The sequence below is a fragment of the Coregonus clupeaformis genome, unplaced genomic scaffold (assembly GCF_020615455.1).
Source record: "Coregonus clupeaformis isolate EN_2021a unplaced genomic scaffold, ASM2061545v1 scaf0019, whole genome shotgun sequence".
NCBI classification, from domain to species: domain Eukaryota; kingdom Metazoa; phylum Chordata; class Actinopteri; order Salmoniformes; family Salmonidae; genus Coregonus; species Coregonus clupeaformis.
In genome coordinates this window covers 738283-756918 of record NW_025533474.1, presented here as the reverse complement: position 1 = coordinate 756918, position 18636 = coordinate 738283, and positions in this window count along the sequence as shown.

Below are 18636 nucleotides of genomic sequence, written 5' to 3'. Positions count from 1 at the left end.
ACCATGACCAGAAAATGTTTAATGTTTGATGGCTATCCACCAGCCATCGCCTCTTAAACTGTGTCTTACCTCACTATTGGTGACCACAATATGTACTCAGGTGTGCGCGATCACCAAGTAGCTGTAACCTTGTTAATAATCAGTTACCTGAGGTAAACCTACAGGGTTAACGCTCACCAAGTAGCCGTAACCTTGTTAATAATAAGTTACCTGAGGTAAACCTACAGGGTTAACGCTCACCAAGTAGCTGTAACCTTGTTAATAATCAGTTACCTGAGGTAAACCTACAGGGTTAACGCTCACCAAGTAGCTGTAACCTTGTTAATAATAAGATACCTAAGGTAAACCTACAGGGTTAACGCTCACAAAGTAGCTGTAACCTTGTTAATAATAAGTTAACTGAGGTAAACCTACAGGGTTAACGCTCACCAAGTAGCTGTAACTGTCACGATCGTCAAATGAGGGAGACCAAAGCGCAGCGCGTTGAGCGAACATGATAGACTTTATTAATTAAAGTACCAAAACAAATAGACGAATCGTAAAGTCCACAGTAACAAAGACTGACAAGGAACATTCAGTCTGCGTCCTGCGTTTGATTCCTACACTACACCTACAACACGCCCTGACAGAATCACACACCCTATACCCAACCCAACCAAATGAATACACCCTGGCTCAAACTACACAGTCCCGGAGCCAGAGCGTGACAGTACCCCCCCCTAAAGGCGCGGACTGCGACCGCGCCTCAATACGGGCTAAACAAAGGAGGGCTGGGCGGGCATACCTCCTCGGCGGTGGCTCTGGCTCCGGCCTTGATCCCCACCTCCTCTGCAACCCCCCAAAGTACCCCTGGTCCTGTCTAGCCCCGCTGGCCGGAGCCGGACTGACGACACGCGCCCCTGGCTTGGTGCGTGGAGGACGAACGGGCCTTACCAGGCTGACGACGCGCACCACTGCCTTGGCGCAGGGAGCAGGAATGGGCCGGACCGGGCTGACGAAGCGCACCCTTGACTTGGTGCGGAGAGCGGGACCGGGCCGGACAGGGCTGACGAAACGCACCACAGACTTGGTGCGGGGAGCAGGAACGGGCCGGACAGGGCCGACGAAACGCACCCTAGGCTTGATGCGTGGGCCGGAACGGGCCTCCCAGGCTGACGCACTCGCATCCCTGGCTTGGTGCGAGTAGCAGGAGTGGGCTGGATCAGGCTGGACGGCTCGCACCCTTGGCTTGGTGCGAGTAGCAGGAACGGGCTGGACCAGGCCGACGACTGCACTCCCCTGGCTTGGTGCGAGTAGCAGGAACGGGCTGGACCAGGCTGACGACTCGCACCCTTGGCTTGGTGCGTGTGGCAGGAACAGGCCGGACCGGGCTGGCGACGCGCACCGTAGGATTGGTGCGAGTGGCAGGAACAGGCCGGGTCGGGCTGGCGACGCGCACCGTAGACTTGGTGCGGGTGGCAGGAACAGGCCGGACCGGGCTGGCGACGCGCACCGTAGGTTTGGTGCGAGTGGCAGGAACAGGCCGGGTCGGGCTGGCGACGCGCACCGTAGACTTGGTGCGGGTGGCAGGAACAGGCCGGACCGGGCTGGCGACGCGCACCGTAGGTTTGGTGCAGTGGCAGGAACAGGCCGGGTCGGGCTGGCGACGCACACCGTAGGTTTAGTGCGTGGAGCAGGAACAGGCCGGGCTGGGCTGGCGACGCACACCGTAGGTTCTGTGCGTGGAGCAGGAACAGGCCGGGCTGGGCTGGCGACGCACACCGTAGGCTTGATGCGAGAAGCAGGAACAGGCCGGGCTGGGCTGGCGACGTACACCGTAGGCTTAGTACGTGGAGCAGGAACCGGCCGGGCTGGGCTGGCGACGCACACCGTAGGTTCTGTGCGTGGAGCAGGAACAGGCCGGGCTGGGCTGGCGACGCACACCGTAGGCTTGATGCGAGAAGCAGGAACAGGCCGGGCTGGGCTGGCGGCGTACACCGTAGGCTTAGTACGTGGAGCAGGAACCGGCCGGGCTGGACTGGCGACGCACACCGTGGGCTTGGTGCGTGGAGTAGGAACAGGCCGGGTCCGTACTGGGAACACACACCACTGGCCTTAACCGGGGATCAGGAACGGGCCGGACCGGACTGGTAACACACCTCAGTCTCTCACGCCGTGCCTCAACTGCTTCCCTCCTCTACTCGCCAATGGGTCCCGTAATCCGGTAGCCTTCTCTCCACGTCTCCCTGTGGCAGCCTCCTGCTGCCCAGCCGCCTAGCCATGTGCCCCCCAAAAACTTTTTGGGGTTGCCTCTCGTCCCTCCGACGATGGCCCTGCTGACGCCGTTGCTCCTCTCTCGCCAGGGCCTTGATCCTTTTTTGGTGGGTTTTTCAGAACATACTGCCAGGACCGGCCGGAGGAGTGGTCAAGGTACGTTCCCTGGGCCGAGATTGCCCAGAATTCCCCTACGCCATTCCTCCACTAACCTAACTCCATTTCAATGTGTGTTAGGTTACCAGCCGGTTCTGGCACCCTGGCAGCAGAGCCAGATCGAGGCTCCTGCGGTGGATGAGTGGGCGCGGCGCTCGGAGGAGACTTGGAACGCTGCACACGTCCCACCTGCAGCGGGCCCTCCGACGTCAGAAGGCAGCGCTGATCTCCACCGCAGTGAGGCACCGGTGTACGCACCTGGTGATCGAGTCTGGCTCTCTACCAGAAACCTGCCCCTCCGCCTGCCCTGTCGGAAACTGGGTCGGCGGTTTGTAGGGCCATTTAAAGTCCTGAGAAGGTTGAACGAGGTATGTTATAGATTACAGCTACCTGTGGAGTATAAGTGTATTAACCCCTCGTTCCATGTGTCCCTTCTCAGGCCGGTGGTAGCGGGCCCACTCCAAGAAGATGAGATCTTGGAGACTCCTCCGCCCCGTTGGACATCGAGGGGGCACCGGCGTACTCCGTGAGATCCATCTTGGATTCGAGACGTCGGATGGGGGTCTCAGTATCTAGTGGAGTGGGAGGGTACGGTCCGGAGGAGCGGTGCTGGGTGCCGAGGAGAGACGTGTTGGACCCGTCGCTCTGACGGAGTTCCATCGGAGGCATCCGACGCGCCCTGCGCCGCGTCCTCCTGGTCGTCCCCCGAGGCCGGAGTCGGCGCACGTCTGGAGCCGCGCGTCAAGGGGGGTACTGTCACGGTTTCGGCCGAGGCTGCCTCTCTCCCTTGTTCGGGCAGGCTTCGGCGTTCGTCGTCTCGGAATTCTAGCTGCCACCGCTATATGTTTCATGTTCGTTTGCTTTTGTCTGTTTGTTTCCACACCTGTTTCTGTTTTGACGTAATTAGTGTCCTATAAGTTTCTCGTTGTGTTTGTCTAGTGTTGTGTGTGATTGTTTCCGTCAGTGTTGTGTTTTGCTCGGTTGAGCGTATTTCTCCACTGTGCTGGAGCTTATTTGCACTTGTGTGTGCACCGTTACATTTTGTCGCACCTGTTAGTGCGCATTTACCTTTCGCCTTCGTGCGTGTTTTTGCTGTCGGGCTTAGTTGTCCTGTTGCCTGTGTTGGGCCAGTATTACAGCCTTTGGAACATTCAGTCTGCGTCCTGCGTTTGATTCCTACACTACACCTACAACACGCCCTGACAGTAACCTTGTTAATAATCAGTTACCTGAGGTAAACCTACAGGGTTAACGCTCACCAAGTAGCTGTAACCTTGTTAATAATAAGTTACCTGAGGTAAACCTACAGGGTTAACGCAGGCAGGTCTCATTGATAACAATAGTGACGCTGGCATTGTGACGCAGAACAATGGGCTGGGAATAGAACGTTCTGAAGGCGAGTCGGTGCCACGGAGCTCAATAGAACTAATAGGAGCTGGTAGGGTGAAAAATGCCCAAACATAAGGCCTGTTTTTTCGCAATTACTTCATAACCAGGGACAGAAGGTAATATTATGAAACTGGGCTCCATGGCGGATGCAATGAACTAATTTTATCAGAAATAAACGTTGTAAAAAATGTCACTTGAGGCGCCCCGAAAATAATATTCAAAAGTTCAGTCATTGGACACAGAGGGGTTAAACACTAAAGTTACCATCCATCTAGTGAAGAGAGGAGAACCGGACAGAGGGAGGGTAGGAAGCCAGCAAACAGGTGGAAGAAACAACCAGGGAGCTCCATCGGTCCACAAGAAATGCAGGCAGCCGGTGATAATGTAGTGGTAGCTAGGATAACTAGGATGCTGCTGGTAGAGTTGCTAGCTTAGCTAGCTGTACAGACTAGCTTGGCTAGCTAGCAGGTCGTTCGTCTGTCCCTCGAGGATGATGACGAATCCGGTGAACCACAAGATGAAATAAGGATAGCGAGTGAAAAGGATCTGGCTACACTCATACTGTCACTGACCATTACGCAAAAAAGCAAATTGAACAATAAACTTCGGTGTCTCAACACTGTAACGAACTCTGTCGTTGTTCCCCAAGCTCACCTCAGACCACTCTGCGCGTAACTGGACAATATGCTTGGCGCCAAACCGTACGTGGACGCGGACAGTTCTGTACGGGGACGCGGACAGTTCCAGAACGCGGACATGAGCAGAGCAACACAATAAATTAAACCAAGTCTTTACAGTGGCTTACATTAGTAATATTCTTTTTTTATTATTATGTAAAACAAAAATTCTTTGTTTTTTAAAACAATATTTTGAGATCTGGGCCCATATCCACAAAGCGTCTCAGAGTAGAAAATTGATCCTCTCTCTCCCCAGACGGACTCATTTTAGACCACTGACCCCTAAACTTTATCTTGGCCAGGTCGCAGTTGTAAATGAGAACTTGTTCTCAACTGACTTACCTGGTTAAATAAAGGTGAAATAAAAATTTTAAAAATTAAAACAGATATACAGCATGGTGGTTGTGGTTAACACAGTGACAACTAATTATTGAATGTACATCTGCCTCACTCTCAGAGAAATAAGTAGTACTGCTAGGTTTTACACAGTCAAATATAACAAATAACTAAACATTTTATAAAGAACTGTACACATGATACATTTGTAACATCAATATAAAAATCAAATAAAAATAAAAATCCAGTAATATGAGATCTGTATGTAAAACATTTACCTTTGACTTTAGCAGATGTTTTCGTCCAGGGCCTGGTATCCCAAAAGCATCTTAAGGCTAAGTTAATCGTTAGAACCTTCGTAGGAGCATTGTTAAATCTCTGAGCTGTTTCCCAAAACCATCGTTATTAACGTTGCACTTGAAAACGCTCATATTCTAACACCTGCCTCAGACCACTTGTAGAACAGCTGAGTGCGTCGTTAGATGCTTTTTTGCCCTCCCGCGTCACTATATCCACAGAAGATCTCCGCTAAACATAGAATCACATGGTTAATCCGTCTCTCTGTGACCGCCGATAAATTCAGAACAAAGTTGACTACAAATACAAAGTTGCAAATGTCTTTGCAATTGATGCAAACAAGCGATGTATAAAATGATGCTTCAAATGAAAACCGAGATGACTGCATTAAAATATAAACAGTAGGCTATAGGCCTATTTCAATCATATTGAAATACGTTTCATGTTCAATCAATTGAGTTCTATTTTGCTACTTGTAGACTACGGTCTGTAATTTGTCTCAATATATTTCATGATGTGTAGCCTAACATGTGTCCAATGATGTGCCAAATCTGTGATTTAGAATAAGCCGCCTCAATATTTGCAGCCGTAGGTGGTAATATCTCTCTAGGAGCTGATCCGTCATCAGTATTGGGAACTAATTATAATGTTAAGGAAAGATTTGAATGGAGAAAACTGATCCGAGAGCAGCGCTCCCTTTCTTTCGATCCTCTAAATAACAATTTACATTTCCTATTGCTGCAGGATTATTTTCCTGCTGTGAGAAACTGGGTCAAATTAAGATATGGCATCTGTAAATGCGTTCATCTTAAGATAGCTAGGTGAGACAACCACATATCACAGTCAAATATACAGGATACGAACATTAAATTCCAGCTAAACAATGGATATTTAGCATTTAGCAAAAAAATATATGTTTTTTTATACACATATAAAATCCATTAATAAAAAATCTGAGAACAATAATATTGAAGGTACCCATAAGCAATCATTTCTGATGAAAAAAATGGTGGATATAGCATTTTGGAAATAAATGAAATAATTCTTAAACCAAATTGTAATCTCACCTCTTAGCTTTGGTGTCATGTTCCCCAGAGAGACTCATTTTAGAGGCAGCCCCCCCCCCCCTCATTGCAGGTTTTGAAAATCACAGTTTTTTACTTTTATGACACAGAGAACATTTAAAAAAGATTTTCTTCTTATTGTTTAAACTACAGATCATTAGATCGTGCTGTTTTCACAAATATAGACGCTGTTTTGGTGCTGGAGAGGATGAATATGAGGTTGAAAAGTGGCAGAATTGCCTTTTAACACTAGAATCAGACCCCAAATAAACCTATGTCCTGCTCCCTGACTTTTCCTAAATGTTTGTATTTTACACTGCTCATTTGTCAGAATTTTTAAATCACAAACAGAAAATATTTAGAGCCTTTTTACCCGTTTTTTAACCTATTCCCAATTTAATCCGCTGTAGGATGTTGGTTCCCAGCCAGGCACTAATGACTCTCTCTTTCCTCACTGAATAAATGACAAATGGATGAATGGGCAAAATTGTGAACGTTACTTCATAAATTAATTTAAATTAGGCCTAACTGAATGATAAGGAGGGTGAAGAGGTTGATTTAATTTAGAAAGACAATAGTGTAATGATGAGTTTGTGTTATGCCTGTTTATCAGCAGCAAATCATTTGACCGCATCTTGCAGGTTGATACCATTCTGTTTAACATCTTACTTTGTAAAAATAAACTGTTACAGGACTGTTTTATTTACTGTAAGTCTATTACTAATCAAATGTATTGTAAGGGAAACGAAAACATGCTATGTGTTGCAGTCAACACAATCTCACACTCAATCCGTGCAAATATGCACAAAAAGTATTTCAGCAGATTTTGTGCGTATTTGTGCATTTTTGTGTGGCTTAATTCTTGTGAAAATACACATTTTTGTACGACTTAATTCATAGGAAAATACATTTTTGGGGGGTGAATTAAGCCACACAAAAACGCACAAAATCTGCTAAAATACTTTTTGTACATATTTGCTCTAATTGAGTGTGAGATTGTGTTGCAAAACGTAGGCCTTTAGAATAATGCAAAACATATCATTGACTCTACCTAAACTAATTTCACACATAATAAGAGTTAGCCTATAGACCAGATGAAATTGACAATAGTCTGTAATTGACAGATGCAGGGAAAAGAGCATCTCTTTATCAAATCCTCCTTCAGAGTCACATGCAGGTAAAACATTGTGATTTCTATATAGTGCTGTATCTGAAAGAGCATATTCTGCAGTTTCTATGACACTTACCTTTATCAAATAACTCTCAACATTCAAGAGGTGAACCTCTATTTCCAAATGTCACTTTTTTCACCAACATCCCTGCTGTTCATTCATTTAGCACATGACCACTCTAGTGCCAGCATTGCTCTGGTTACTAAGCAACAACGAGTAACATAATATTCTGTCGTCAATGGATGAATGGCCAATAGAAACCAGAGAGAAACTGATAATGATGCATGTGACTTCTGTTTTGGTTAGCCGCCGATGTCGAAACCAACTTGCTCAGTGTCTTTCCATATCTGGGGAAAGATTAAACCAGACCAGCCGAGTGGGAGACTGTCTGAGACTGTGGTTTTGAGACACGTGGAAACCCAAAAAATAATACACAATGTCAAGTCAGCAGGTTCTGCTCTCCCTCTTCCCCAAGCACCACAGCTCCTACTGGGGAAAAAGACACAATTCAAGACAGCAGGTCCTATTCTCCCTCTTCCCCAAGCACCACAGCTCCCACTGGGGAAAAAGGAGACACAATGTCAAGTAAGTAAGTGCGGACGGAAAAAGTCCCATAAAAACTGTGTGCAGGGCAACCGATTTGTTTGTGGGGCTTGCTCACACAAAGCCCCGAAGCTGTGTGCTGACTGTGGACCTGAAGCATAAAGAGAAGACGTGATTGGTTCATGTGTAAAGGCTCGGTACAGTGTCTGATAAAATGAACAAATGATTGTTTGTATATCTTGTCATGAATATATTTCCACAAATATTTATTCATGGAATGAATCCTTTATAATTGTTCATGCACTGGTGCGTTTGTTTAGAAATACAGCAAATCATTTCACCTGAACACCTGGCTAGTTATATTATTATTATTATTATATTTTTCATTCTACTTTGTCAAAATAAACTGTAAATGGACTTTATTAAGTACTATAACTCTATTACTAATTGAATGTACAAATAAAGTTGATCAGATGGATTATACTGTAATGTTTTTATTGTAAGGGAAACAAAAATAGGATATAGGGCGATTTTATTTTTACTTTGTAGAATTAACTTTTTTTTAAGTTACAAAAAATATATATTTCCACAAATATTTCTTCATGCAATTAATCCTTTACAATAGTTTATGCACTATGTATCAAGGATTTATTTATCAACCATGTTTACACACCTTGCTCTAGTGCAGGGATGGGCAACACCAGTCCTCGGGGCCTGATTGGTGTCACACCTTGCTATCGTGCAGGGATGGGCAACTCCAGTCCTCTGGGCCTGATTGGTGTCACACCTTGCTCTAGCACAGGGATGGGCAACTCCAGTCCTCAGGGCCTGATTGGTGTCACACCTTGCTCTAGTGCAGGGATGGCCAACTCCAGTCCTCGGGGCCTGATTGGTGTCACACCTTGCTATTCCACAGGGATGGGCAACTCCAGTCCTCAGGGCCTGATTGGTGTCACACCTTGCTCTAGTGCAGGGATGGCCAACTCCAGTCCTCGGGGCCTGATTGGTGTCACACCTTGCTCTAGTGCAGGGATGGTCAACTCCAGTCCTCGGGGCCTGATTGGTGTCACACCTTGCTATAGTGCAGGGATGGGCAACTCCAGTCCTCGGGGCCTGATTGGTGTCACACCTTGCTATAGTGCAGGGATGGGCAACTCCAGTCCTCTGGGCCTGATTGGTGTCACACCTTGCTATAGTGCAGGGATGGGCAACTCCAGTCCTCGGGGCCTGATTGGTGTCACACTTTTGCCCTAGCCACAGCTAACACACTTGACTCCAATAATTAACTAATCATAATCTTCAATTTAGAATGCGATTAGTTTAATCAGCTGTGTTTACTAGGGATGGGGGGAAAGTGTGACACCCCGATGATTGGAGTACCCATCCCTACTAGCTGAAAGGCCAGACGGTTCTAGTGTTAATGACTGGTAGATGGGTGTTGCTCATGCATTCACTCATGCTGACCGGTTCCAGTACTTTGTTCTTGACTAAAGCCTGAAGTCAGCCTTGACTTTTGGTCTGATAGCATAATGTACAGATCCTGCTTTCAGAAACGTTGGTTTGCTGTCTGGCTTAATGCTAAGCTTCCCTGTAATGTCGTTCATACTACCCAGCTGTCCATTAAAGACTTCTCCATGTTTCTTTAAGATGGCAGGTAGGTCTGTGTCTCCATGTGTCATTGTATGCACTGATGGTCAGTCCAGTACCTACACAGTGTGAGTGTGTGTGTGTGTGTGTGTGTGTCCAGTGTGTGTGTGTCCAGCGTATGTGTGTGTGTCCAGTGTGTGTGTGTGTTTGTGTGTGTCCAGTGTGTGTGTGTGTCCAGTGTGTGTGTGTGTGTGTGTGTGTGTGTGTGTGTGTGTGTCCAGTGTGTGTGTGTGTCCTGTGTGTGTGTGTGTCAGGTGTGTGTGTGTGTGTGTCCCCAGTGTGTGTGTGTGTGTCCTGTGTGTGTGTGTCCTGTGTGTGTGTCCTGTGTGTGTGTGTCCTGTGTGTGTGTGTGTGTGTTCCAGTGTGTGTGTGTGTGTGTGTCCAGTGTGTGTGTGTGTGTGTGTGTGTCCAGTGTGTGTGTGTGTGTCATGTGTGTGTGTGTGTGTGTGTGTGTGTGTGTGTGTGTGTGTCAGGTGTGTGTGTGTGTGTCCAGTGTGTGTGTCCAGTGTGTGTGTGTGTGTGTCCAGTATGTGTGAGTGTGTGTGTCCAGTGTGTGTGTGTGTCCTGTGTGTGTGTCCTGTGTGTGTGTGTGTGTGTGTCCAGTGTGTGTGTGTCATGTGTGTGTGTCCTGTGTGTGTGTGTGTGTGTGTGTGTCAGGTGTTTGTGTCCAGTGTGTATGTGTGTGTCCTGTGTGTGTGTTTCCAGTGTGTATGTGTATGTGTGTGTGTCCAATGTGTGTGTGTGTGTGTGTCCAGTGTGTGTCCAGTGTGTGTCCAGTATGTGTGTCCAGTGTGTGTGTGTGTCCTCTGTGTGTGTTTGTGTGTCCAGTGTGTGTGTGTCCAGTGTGTGTGTGTGTCCAGAATGTGTATGTGTCCATTGTGTGTGTGTGTGTCCAGTGTGTGGGTGTGATGTCCAGTGTGTGTGTGTGTGATCAGTGTATGTGTGTCCTGTGTGTGTGTGTGTGTCCAGTGTGTGTTTGTCCGGTGTGTGTGTGTTCAGTGTGTTTGTTCAGTGTGTGTGTGTGTGTACAGTGTGTGTGTATCAAGTGTTTTTGTGTGTCCAGTGTGTGTCAGTGTGTGTGTCCAGTGTGTGTGTGTGTGTTCAGTATGTGTGTGTGTGTGTCCAGTGTGTGTGTGTGTGTATGTGTGTGTGTGTGTGTGTCCAGTGTTTGTGTGTGTCCAGTGTGTGTGTGTCCAGTGTGTGTGTGTCCAGTGTGTCCAGTGTGTGTGTGTGTCCAGTGTTACCATGGTTATTATTTACAGGGACATTGAGGAGTCACCATAAACCCAAAACCCTGGATAGAGGGACTCAGTGAATGTGGAGTGGAATGTGTTCAGGTGGGTCAGTGTGTCAGAGGAGACTCTGTAGAAGGACAGAGTGCCGGCTGGCCAGTCCAGATACACTCCTACTCTGTGGGTGCTGGAGGAGGGGATGTCTATGGTAGTGGACTTATCATTGTGACAGGCTCTGTAACTGTTGTCAGAGCAGATCAGACTCCAGGACTTCACATTGGATCCAATCAGACAGTCATTACCCCTTCCTCTCCTGCTGATTCCTTTATATGCCACTCCTATAACAGCCCCTCTCCCACTCCACTCTACCTCCCAGTAACAGCGCCCAGTCAGACCCTCTCTACACAGCACCTGTCTATAGTCCTCAAATCTCTCTGGGTGATCAGGATACGGCTGCTCCTCTCTCCTACATGTCACCTTTCTGTTCTCCTCAGACAGAGAGAGGAATCTGTTTACTGCGTTTAGGTCCAGTGTGAGATCATAGACATCTGATGGATGAAACCAGACACAATATTAGAAATCATCATCATTCACATTAGAATGTTAACTCACTTTTCACTAATTCATTTAATGTAGATGTTTCTAGGTATCAAAAGGAGAAGTTAAGGTAACTTGAGACTTGTTCAATGATCATATGTTATGTATGGTAATAAAAAACACACTTATTCCCATTAATTACACACACACACACACATACACAGACATCCTGAACACACACACACACACACACACTGGACACACACACACATCCTGAACACACACACACACACACACACACACACACACACACACACACACTGGACACACACACACATCCTGAACACACACACACACACACACACACAAACACACACACACACACATACACTGAACACACACACAACCTGAACAAACACACAAACACACACACATCCTGAACACACACACACACACACACACACACACACACACACACACACACATCCTGAACACACATATACACACACACTGGATACACACACACACACACACACACACACACATTTCTAACGTAACGTGAACACGTCACACACAGACACACACATTATCAAAGCAACTCTTTGTAAACTTTGGTGTCCCTGATTTCTGCTTCTGTAGAACTACAGCTGATATTTAATATGACCAAGTAAGTAATGATGGTGGTCTTTGACTTTGACTTCACTTGAATTAAGACTTATTCTTAGTCATATTCTTCACAGCAGTCAACACTCACATTTTCTAAGTCCAGGTTTCATTGTGTACTCTCCACCATGTTCCACACTGTAGCGGTAAGCAGAAGAACATACAGTCATTGAGGGATACACCTGAACTCACACACACACACACACAGACACACACACACACACTCACACACACACACACACACACTCACACTCACACACACATTCAGCATATAACTTTGTACAAGCGGTGGTAAGAATGTTTGTCCGTGTGTGTGTCCAGTGTGTGTCCAGTGTATGTCCAGTGTGTGTGTGTCCAGTGTGTGTGTGTGTGTGTTTCCAGTGTGTGTGGGTTGAGTGTGTGTGTGTGTGTGGGTCCAGTGTGTGTGGGTCCAGTGTGTGTGTGTCCGTGTGTGTGTTTCCTTTTTGTGTGTGTGTGTGTCCAGTGTGTGTGTGTGTGTGTCCAGTGTGTGCGTGTGTGTCCAGTGTTTGTGTGTGTGTTTTTGTGTATGTGTCCAGTGTGTGTGTGTGTCCAGTTTGTGTGTGTGTGTCCAGTGTTTGTGTCTGTGTGTGTCCAGTGTGTGTGTGTGTCCAGTGTGTGTGTGTGTGTGTGTGTGTGTGTGTGTGTGTGTGTGTGTGTGTGTGTGTGTGTGTGGGTCCAGTGTGTGTGTTTGTCCAGTATGTGCACACACACAAACACACACACTGGACCCCCACACACACTGGACACACACACACACACACAGGACACATACACTGGACACACACACACACACAGTCTTTATATAACTTAGTCCAAGTGGTGGTCAGAATGTTTGTCTCAACTAGCCTGATAACTCCAACATGTCTGATATGAGCATTGGCATAAACCCTCTACATACTTGAGTTTCTCCAGTCTGCAGTGTGAATCCTCCAGTCCAGCAGAGAGCAGTCTGACTCCTGAGTCTCCTGGGTGATTGTAGCTCAGGTCCAGCTCTCTCAGGTGTGAGGGGTTTGACTTCAGAGCTGAGACCAGAGAAGCACAGCCTTCCTCTGTGACTAGACAGCCTGACAGCCTGCAAAGAGTCAAATCATATTAAAACCAAACTGCTATTCTTTGGTGGTGAAAATAGTGGCAGTATATTTTTTCTACATATTAAGATATATCAATGTCTTGAAACCTGCCATATCTATTCATAAATTAATGTATCATTATTAGAAATGACAAATTATCAAAGTATTGCTTGTAGATAGAAAAATGTATAGTACAAATATTTGAGTAGACTGATCAGAGCAGTTTAAAAAAGCAGTATCAGTCAAAAGACAGACAGTGAGGTATCAGATTTAGATTGTATTGAGTTTATAGTCCACACCATATCTATTTTGACAGTGAAGCTAACATTTTAAATGTGGCTCTATACTCCAGCATTTTGGATTTGAGATCAAATGTTTCATATGAGGTGACAGTATATAATGTCACCATTTATTTGAGGGTATTTTAATGCATATCTGTTTCACCGTTTAGAAATGAAAGCACTTAATGTATCTAGTCCCCCTATTTGAAGAAGTCATAAGTATTCTGACCAATTCACTTATAGTGTATTAAAGTAGTCAAAAGTTTAGTATTTGGTTGTAAACTCGTTGGTTGCATTTGCAGTTTGTTTTGGTTGTGTTTTGGGTTAAGTTTTGCCCGATAGTAACTGAATGGTGGATGATGACTGGATTAATTTTCTGTCTAAGTGAGTAGATAACATGTTTCTAAACACTACTAAATTAATCCTGATGATGCCATGATTAAGAAAAATTATGATTGAATCATGAATAATAATGAGTGAGAAAGCTAGAGAGGCTACAACAAAACATGCTAACCTCTCACCATTACCAATAACAGAGGGGGTATGATCCTTGTTCCTCTGTAACTTTCTCATTCATCATCATTCACGATTCATTAATGATTATTCATAATCATAGTAGCATCCACATGAATGTAGAAGTGTTCAGAAACATCTTCTATTCTTACTGACAATACAAGTGAAGTGACTCCAAAATGACAGGACATTATTCACCATTCAGTTTCTATTGGGAAAAACATCATCCAAAACACAACCAAGACAAACTGCAAATGCATTCAACAAGTTTGTAGAATCGCAAGCTTGATGTAATCACTGTGGGTAAGGAATATGGGACCAAATACTAAACTTATGACTACTTTAATACAATATAAGTGAATATGTCCAAATTATTATGACTTTTTCAAATGGGAGAACTAGATACATAAAGTGATTTCATTTCTAAACGGTAAAACAGATATGTATGAAAATACCCTCAAATAAAAGGTGACATTCTGTACTGTCGCCTAATGTGAAGCATTCTACCTCAAATCCAAAATGCTGGAGCATAGCACCAAATGTAAAACTGTAAGCTTCACTGTCCAAACACATATGGTGTGGGCTATGTGTGCCTGGTAAACACATGTGGATCTGGTGAACAGTTATCACTTGTTGACCAACTACAGGAATACTGACCTCAGAGTCTCCAGTTTACAGTGGGGATTCCCCAGTCCAGCAGAGAGCAGCTTCATTCCTGAATCCTTCAGGTCATTGTTACTCAGATCCAGCTCTCTCAGGTGTGAGGGGTTTGACTTCAGAGCTGAGACCAGAGAAGCACAGCCTTCCTCTGTGACTAGACAGCCTGACAGCCTGCAAAAGTAAAATCATATTAAAACCACACTGCTATTCTTTGGTGTGAAAATATATTTTTTCAACATTTTCAGATACATCAGAGTCCTGAAACCTGCCATATCTATTCATATATTTATATATACAGTACCAGTCAAAAGTTTGGACACACCTACACGTTCAAGGGTTTTTCTTTATTTTTACTATTTTTACATTGTAGAATAATAGTGAAGACATCAAAACTATGAAATAACACATATGGAATCATGTAGTAACCAAAAAGTGTTAAATTAATCAAAATATATTTTATATTTGAGATTCTTCAAATAGCCACCCTTTGCCTTGATGACAGCTTTGCACACTCTTGGCATTCTCTCAACCAGCTTCATGAAGTAGTCACCTGGAATGCATTTCAATTAACAGGTGTGCCTTCTTAAAAGTTAATTTGTGGAATTTCTTTCCTTCTTAATGTGTTTGAGCCAATCAGTTGTGTTGTGACAAGGTAGGGGGGTATACAGAAGATAGCACTATTTGGTAAAAGACCAAGTCCATATTATGGCAAGAACAGCTCAAATAAGCAAAGAGAAATGAGAGTCCATCATAACTTTAAGACATGACGGTCATTCAATACTGAACATTTCAAGAACTTCTAACATTTCTTCAAGTGCAGTCGCAAAAAACATCAAGCGCTATTATGAAACTGGCTCTCATGAGGACCGCCACAGGAATGGAAGACCCAGAGTTACCTCTGCTGCAGAGGATAAGTTCATTAGAGTTACCAGCCTCAGAAATTGCAGCCCAAATAAATGCATCACAAAGTTCAATTCACAGACACATCTCAACATCAACTGTTCAGAGGAGATTGTGTGAATCAGGCCTTCATGGTCGAATTGCTGCAAAGAAATCACTACTAAAGGACACCAATAATAAGAAGAGACCTGCTTGGGCCAAGAAACACGAGCAATGGACATTACACAGGTGGACATTTGTCCTTTGGTCTGGAGTCCAAATGGGCGATTTTTGGTTCCAACCGCCGCGACTTTGTGAGAAGCGGTGTGGGTGAACGAATGATCTCGGCATGTGTAGTTCCCACCGTAAAGCATGGAGGAGGGGGTGTTATGGTGTGGGGGTGCTTTGCTGGTGACACTGTTTGTGATTTATTTAGAATTCAAGGCACACTTATCCAGCATGGCTACCACAGCATTCTGCAGTGATACGCCATCCCATCTGGTTTGGGCTTAGTGGGACTATCATTTGTTTTTCAACAGGACAATGACCCAACACACTTCCAGGCTGTGTAAGGGCTATTTGACCAAGAAGGAGAGTGATTGAGTGCTGCATCAGATTACCTGGCATCCACAATCACCCGACCTCAACCAAATTGAGATGGTTTGGGATGAGTCGGACGGCAGAGGGAAGGAAAAGCAGCCAACAAGTGCTCAGCATATGTGGGAACTCCTTCAAGACTGTTGGAAAAGCATTCCAGGTGAAGCTGGTTGAGAGAATGCCAAGAGTGTGCAAAGCTGTCATCAAGGCACAGGGTGGCTATTTGAAGAATTTCAAATAACAAATATATTTTATTTGTTTAACACTTTTTTTGTTACTACATGATTCCATATGTGTTATTTCATAGTTTTAATGTCTTCACTATTATTTTACAATGTAGAAAATTGTAAAAAATAAAGAAAAGCCCTTGAATGAGTAGGTGTGTCCAAACTTTTGACTGGTACTGTACATAAATGAATGAATGTATCATTATTAACAATAGATAACATGTTTCTAAATTAATCATTGTGTGTGCGTGTGTGTGTGTCCAGTGTGTGTGTCCAGTGGGGGGGTGTCCAGTGTGTGTGTGTGTGTGTCCAGTATGTGTGTGTGTGTGTGTGTGTGTGTGTGTGTGTCCAGTGTGTGTGTGTCCATTGTGTTTGTGTGTGTGTGTGCCCAGTATGTGTGTGTGTGTGTCCAGTGTGTGTGTCCAGTGGGGGTGTGTCCAGTGTGTGTGTGTGTGTGTGTGTGTGTGTGTGTGTGTCCAGTGTTTTTGTGTGTGTGTGTGTGTCCAGTGTGTGTGTGTGTGTGTGTGTGTGTGTGTCCAGAGTGTGTCCAGTGTGTGTGTGGTCATTGAGTGATACAGGAATACTGACCTCAGAGTCTCCAGTCTGCAGTGTGGATCCTCCAGTCCAGCAGAGAGCAGTCTGACTCCTGAGTCTCCTGGGTGATTGTAGCTCAGGTCCAGCTCTCTGAGGTGTGAGGGGTTTGACTTCAGAGCTGAGACCAGAGAAGCACAGCCTTCCTCTGTGACTCCACAGCCTGACAGCCTGACAGAGAGATCATTTCACAAACACACTGTTAATTTAACACCAGTAGTGTAGAAGGACAATGGCAGATGCATTTGGTTTATTCTCTTAAACAACATATAGATTCATCTTCCATCTCCTAGAATTGTATGGTCATATTGTTATACTAATGTGAACATCAATGCATTGATTCAATATGTTTTTCAATAATAGATATATTTCTCTAAACTGAATATTTCTTCCTGATGATTAGTACTTAAATGTCATTTTATGTACTCACAGAGCAGCTCTGGAGGCTTTGACCACTGGCAGCAGCCTCAGAAGACCTTCCTCTGATCTGGAGTATTTCTTCAGGTCAAACACATCCAGCTCCTTTTCTGAAGTCAGCAATACAAAGACCAGAGCTGACCACTGTGCAGGTGACAGTTCTTCTTCTGAGAGACTTCCTGAGCTCAGGTAGCTTTGGATCTCCTTCACTAGAGAATGGTCATTCAGTTCATTCAGACAGTGGAACAGATTGATGCACTTCTCTGGAGAGGGATTCTCCCTGATCTTCTCCTTGATGTACTTGACTGTTTCTTCATGGCTCTGTGAGCTGCTTCTTGTCTTTGTCAGTAGACCTCGTAAGTACTTCTGATTGTACTCCAGTGAGAGGCCCAGAAGGAAGCGGAGGAAAAGGTCCAGGTTTCCTGTCTCACTTTGTAAGGCTTTATCCACAGCACTCTTGTAGACAGTAACTTCAGTAACCTGCGGTTCGGCCATTAGATTGTCATTGTTGTTGATGAATGAGAGGAACACATATACAGCAGCCAGAAACTCCTGAATGCTCAGATGCACGAAGCAGTACACCTTGTCCTGGTTCAGCACACATTCCTCTTTAAAGAGCTGTGTGCACAATCCTGAGTACACAGAGGCTTCATTGACATCAATGCCAGCCTCTTTCAGGTCTTCTTCATAGAAAATCAGATTGCCATTCACAAGCTGTTGAAAAGCCAGTTTTCCCAGTGACAGAATGCTCTCTTTATTCCAGTGTGGACCTGTCTCTTCTTTCCCAAGATACTTTTCATTCTCCTGTTTGGTATGAAACACCACAAGGTGTATGAACATCTCAGTCAGAGTCTTGGGCATCTCTTCTCTCTTATTTTTCAGCATGTGTTCAAGGACGATTGCAGAAATCCAACAGAAGACTGGAATGTGGCACATGATGTGGAGGCTCCTTGATGTCTTTATGTGTGAGATGATTCTGCTGGCCAGGTCCTCATCACTGAATCTCTTCCTGAAGTACTCCTCCTTCTGTGGGTCATTGAACCCTCGTACCTCTGTCACCTGGTCAACACACCCTGAAGGGATCTTATTGGCTGCTGCAGGTCGGGTAGTTATCCAGAGGAGAGCAGAGGGAAGCAGATTTCCCTTGATGAGATTTGTCAGCAGAACATCCACTGAGGATGACTCTGTGATGTCACAACAAATCTTGTTCTTCTGGAAGTCTAAGGGCAGTCGGCACTCATCCAGACCATCAAAGATGAACAGAACTTTGTACTTGTCGTAGTTGGAGATTCTTGATTCTTTGGTTTCCATTGAGAAGTGATTGAGAAGTTCAATGAAAGTGTGTTTTTCCCTGTTCATCAAATTCAGCTCCCGAAAAGGGAATGAAAATACAAATTGGACATCCTGATTTGCT